This window comes from Styela clava, chromosome 8 (assembly GCF_964204865.1).
Source record: "Styela clava chromosome 8, kaStyClav1.hap1.2, whole genome shotgun sequence".
NCBI classification, from domain to species: domain Eukaryota; kingdom Metazoa; phylum Chordata; class Ascidiacea; order Stolidobranchia; family Styelidae; genus Styela; species Styela clava.
Window position 1 is genome coordinate 12,115,261 of NC_135257.1, and position 6,000 is coordinate 12,121,260.

Genomic DNA, 6,000 nt, shown 5'->3' on the forward strand with positions numbered 1-6,000 from the left:
TTTTATTGCCGTCCAGTAAACAAGGTCACGTGACCCGTGCAAGTCCTCTATATATGCCACTTACAGACTATATAGGCCACAGAATATTTGGAAATAGAAATTAATGGCTGTTTCTGTAATGCACGGTTGTGTGAAAGAGAAGAATTTTACTAATGTCGGCTGGTCTAAATCTAAATTCATAGAGTCGACAAGAACCTGGGAAGCAATGATGAGTTATGCCGGAGTGGAAAGAAAGTAGTACTGGAAACGATTGAGAGGTGAAAAATCAAGTTGTAGACAGACAGTTGATGTTTTAAAATAGTCCATAGTCCATACTCATACAGTCATAGGGCATTTCAGACTGTGATATATCAAAATTTAGTGTAGATATAGTCTAGTAATGGTATGCAAACACTGCTGGACTGTAGTACATGCAATGAGCTATATACTTTCATTGAGTACGTCAGATAAAATGCATTATGTATTCAAGGTATTAGTTAGTATTTATTTAGTGGTATTTTTACATTCATGCTGTTTCAAATAGGATTTTCTTCCTCATTTTAGATACTGTACTACAAAAGAAAACGGCAATGTTCCACCAATCCGACCTAACGCAGGCTCTCAGTCGTAAAGGTATATGAAAATCATAATAGTTGCAAACAGCTTAGATGGGCTATTCATATTGAAATACTTTAGCACATTTCTGCAATTGGAACTGCTCATCAAACTCATGTTGGAGACTTCATTGAGGTTTTCAATTCATTTTTTTCTCAACTATAAAGATCTTTTAAGGATAACGAGGCATTAATAAATAAAGCTGAGGAATTTGTTTGTTCACTGTATGAAGAGGATATAAAGAATGTAAATGATACCAGGGCACGTCTATTTAACACTGGCAAACATAAGAATTTTACTCTCCCACCCAACAATAATTCACTGAAGAAGCATATGGCCCTCAAATCAGTTATTGAGTTGGCAAACTGCAAGTGTAAGAAAAATAGTCAAAATAATTTATGCAAGTGTGCCAAAATCAACTCAAACTGCTTAAAGCTTCAAACTTATAGAAGAAAAGTCGATTTTTGAGATAGTGGATTCCGAAAGCAATTCAGAAGAAAGTGAATTAGATATTGCAGTTGATTTAATAAGCATCATTTTTTTTTTGAACATTTGTTAGTGTCGTAGTCCTGTTTCTAGAAATAATATTGCCTTTTATCAGATACATAACCACATAAACTAAAAAAAGACCAATTGTAATATTTCTGTTCACTATGTTATGTACATATTGTACATTCATTTAATTTTCTTTACTTTTCCGGTAAATTTCTAAGTGAGAAATAACTGATTTATTTGTGTTTTCGTGCTCACGATGTTAATTTATAACCTCATTGCTTAAAAATGAATACGTTTGATAGCTTCTTTAAAATGGATGTAGCTTTTTATGCTGTTCTTGTTGTAAACTGCTTGTGGTTATTACATAAAATTTATTCGCTAATGTGAATCAACGTTGTTGGTGTCGCTGCTTTCGAGGTCACTCGCGACTCCTGTAACACAATTGAAGTATTTTTTGTTGTTGGTTACATGTATGCCATATTTTTCGTAATCTACCTAATAAATTATGATTGAATGAGGAAGTCCGATTTTGGTCAGGCAAAACATTACAGGAATACATTTGTGTTAGTGTGCTGTAGGGCTCTCGAATTGCATAGTTCTTCTGTATGTGTTGTGAACTTATGGTTATTGAATTTCCGGGAACCTCTTATATTCAATTTTGCATCAGGATTGTGGAACAAGATGTAATGCGTTCAGTATGTTCATTTTCACACAAAACTGAAAAATTTATTTAGTTACCAGATGTGCGCTACAAAATTCATTTTCTGGGCGTTTTCAAGGCTTCGTCTCACGGCCCATATCCGTGGTAAAGATCTACAAGTGTTTAATAACTTACTTATACATTTTTCAACAACGTCTTAAGATAACTTAACTAATAATAACTAAACAGGGCTATGGAAAGGTTGCCCAACTCAACGCAAGGTCGAGCAGTAATAACTAATATTCATCCGCTCGCTAACAGCTGATTCGATTCAATTGTTACGTCATGCAGAAGTCATTGTTCATTGCCGAAAATGTAGAGAATATAAGACAGATCGTAGCACATATTTCTTGTAGTAAAAGCGTTTTTTCCGTAAAACGTGCAACCTTTGGAAGTGGGAACAAGGCAATATTTGTTACTAAATTTTTTTAAGGAACATTTTAAAATCATTTTCAGGTAGTTACCTGATGTGCGCTACGTAACTCACTTTCTACGCGTTTTTCAGGGCCGCGCCTTGCGGCCTATACGCTACTCTCCGAAGTTCCAAGGGTGTAAGACCGAAGAACAATTTGGCAGCTCTGATTGCATACTCTGCTAATTCTTTTTCTTCACCTGCGGTAAAGACGAGTCTACTTTTCTTGTAGCCTACGTATCGAACATCAGAATTCATCCTATACTTTTTAACATATCTATTGAGGGTCACATGGGGAATACCAAATTCTTTGCCGGCCTGTCTGATGGTTTTTTGATTATCTACAACTTCCATTACCGCATGCAACATTTCTGTTTTTAAAGTTTGACCTTGTTCACTTCTGCGTTTGTATTTCCTCATTTCTCATTAAATTATTTTCACTAAAAATGATAAAACTTCGATAAGCTAAGCCAGTAAATTCATAAAGTAATCACTTACAACTGTCCTAACTGGCACAGCACGGCGACCGGATGCTACCAATAAGCTTAGGATAGCGGCCTAATCGATGGGTGAGGCACATGGGGCAAGTTGAAACGGTCATATTGCCCCTTGCAGCAAAGTTTCAACTGGCCCCGACGTGACTAGGCAAAAGAAAATGGCCGCCCTAGCCGGAACAGTTAGCGCCATGCAGCCGAATCTCTGCTAATGCCAGCCTCTCCTGCATATGGGTCTAGTGGCGCAATATCGGACGGATCGCCTATGGTACCTTACATACATGATCAAACATTTGAAAAAATTACCTTCCTGGTTTGACCAAAATTTCAATCCGATTTGGAATGATATTGCTCTACAAATTACAAAACTAGCTCTAAGCCCTGCCCCATACCAGGGAAATGGCGATGTTGGTCGCGATTTGTTGCCAAAAGATGACGTGATTTAGGTGCGTCATGTCGCAGAAAATTCGACTGTTTCAACTAGCCCCTTATACCAACTGACCCCGGTCTTCCATACATTCCGTAGTACGTGATGAGAGAGGCTCTCACTAGGGGTTCAAGCTTTTTCTTGTGATAATTGTGAAAAGCTGATTTTACCTACATCAATAATATCCGAATAAAGACGAACATTGGCCTCCTCGTGACGTTTTTTTGTCTGGAATGGAGAGCGCTAATAAACCCCATGGAGGTGGACAAATATTGTATAGCATACAATTTCTGAAATTTTCAGTGGTTGAAAATAAATTTTTCCAATTTTTTTCAGAAGGCTATTCCATTTATTTATTTCTAAATTTGTATGAATTCCATGACATTTGATATTTTGTTCAAAATTTCGCTGTATTATTTTTATCCATGGGAACACGGATTTTAGTCCGCGTGATGACTGACTGTACGTTTTGATTCTGCAAAATTCTTGCTACTGGGAATCCGGAACTTTTTTGAGGGTACCAGTAGCGTCAAACAAGTGCAGTTTTAAGTATTCTGTGGCGTATGCAGCTGCCGCAAAACCATGGCGGTGTTTCCATGCCATTGCCGTTACGGCCAAACCTATGGCGACCATTGAGGTGTATATAATACCTCAATGATGGCGACTGACTTTTTAGTTGCCACAAACCAATGACGAGCTGCCGTTACCGTACTGCTGGTGTAGTCGTATGCACTGCTGGTGTAGAGGTATCATGCATATTCCCATTCTTGCGACCCGGTTCGATTCCCGGGCAGTGCAAAGTTTTTAGGTTCGCAGGTTCGTTTTTAGGTTCGCAGGTTCGAATCCCATGCAGGGATGGTTATGTGTGAGAGGATTGCTGGACTCCTCGCCGTCGTTGGGTGGTTCACGTAACCGCTGGTCGGTTACGGCTTCCTCCACCACCAAGTCCATGCTTCCCCGAAAACGAACAATATAACTAATCCCATACCCGACTTGGTAACCGGAACTAATCCCATACCCGCCCGGAATGGTAACCGGACGAGAGGCCGTGGTTCGCCATATGGATGAGCCGTCTTATCGGCTTTCCTCTCCCCCGGGATAAATATGTAAATCCTAAAGACAGGGCTGTCCCTTATGGTGACAAATATTGGGTAAGTTAAAACGATTTTCTTATGGATACAGTTTTGATGGATTTGTGGTTAGGGTTTAAGTAGATATAATTCCGCATGATCTATTGAAATCTGGTACATTAATTTGTGAATATACCGTTAATACTGAATAACGCTATAAAACTATGACAAGAGCTACCGCGGTTCGTTCGTGGCAGGAGCTGCCATAAAGTGGTAATACCTGCGCCTCGCGTCAAAAGGTACCGGTAGGGACGGATTCGCTCTCGTCTACGTGTCCATAAATTTGAGCGTTGTTTTCATGCGCCTGTCACCCAAGTATAATTGTAATATCTTTTTCATTTACAGAATTATTTTCAAGTTCAATTTTTGGGTACTCCCGAAGTATTTGAACCAAGATGGCGGACACCGGAACGTAATATGTGTACCAGGTTAGGGTTAGGCCATACTTTCAGGTACAAACACTACGGGAGTCACTGATAAACACTGAAACTTATTTATTGGACACGAAATGGGCTCATGAGTCGTTTTCTTAAATTGTTGTTGTTCATTCTTTCTAGTATTCATCTTGTTGCTGCATTTTTGTTTTAAAAAAATTTTTTTTCCCTTTCACAATTGGACCAATGAACTATTTACACTATGTGGCGGCTCCACGATCGCATTTCAACGATCTAGTGATCAGCGAAATCGTGAGTTTTTTGATAAGGTAGACCAGGGTGGTCCAGACCCTGTCATGCTGATACATTCCCGAGATTCAAACCCTTTTTCTATCGCTTTGTGCTTTTATTTTAGTAAGACACTCCTCTATTTACAAACGCCGGCAATGTGACAGTAGTGACGAAACGCAGAGCCCACTTAACGCCGCGCAATCCATTTTTTTTTTAGCTTGGTCCCGAAATACCAACTTAGACGGACTTGGTTGGTATTTGACGATGTCACTAAGCTTGCTCACGCTGCAAGTTTTTAAATTACTCAATATAACAATTCGTAATGAAATGAGTGTCGCAAGAAAGGTGACATAAGAACAACACGGCGGAAAGGTATTTCCTTGCCCATTGCTCAGTGTCTGGTTTGATTTCTGTAATATCTGTCACGAAAGAATATAACTTGAAGCGACATTAAACGCGAGATGCGCAAAATACAACGATAATTCTAGGGAATTAACTTTAAAATAACTGAAGGCTTTATATATCTTCTTTAAAAGAACGCCACCCATGCAACATAATAATAGTCTGATTATAACGGTAAACTCTCGTTGTTTATTAAATTCAAAGAAAGTAAACTCGCAATATTTCGATCACTTTGGGTTTTTTCCGACTTGCGGCCCGCGAGACCTTCTTAAGGTCCTTCAACCCAGCAACCTTGAACCACTCTGAGGTAGACTACTATAGGTACCGGTAAAATTTCAAACTACAGTTGTGACTTGTATCCTTTGGTATTTCGATTCCACGTTGAGAAAGGAAGCATGAATCTTTATTGTCACACTCCCTAAGGATTAGAGCTCAACCGATATATCGACCCGATGTTGCGTGTTTGCCGATATATCATATCAGCTATATATAACAGTTAAAAAACCTAAAAACGTTCGTAAAAGTTGTTTTATTTACTGTTGATTGTGATTATTTTTAATGGATAATACACTTAAATGTGGTTTATTGTTTTTATAAATAAATCACACATGAGGGGGCACCAAAGTCTTCAGTGCTTAGGGCACCAAAGAGGTTTAATCCGCCTCTGGTGTCAGTGTTTAT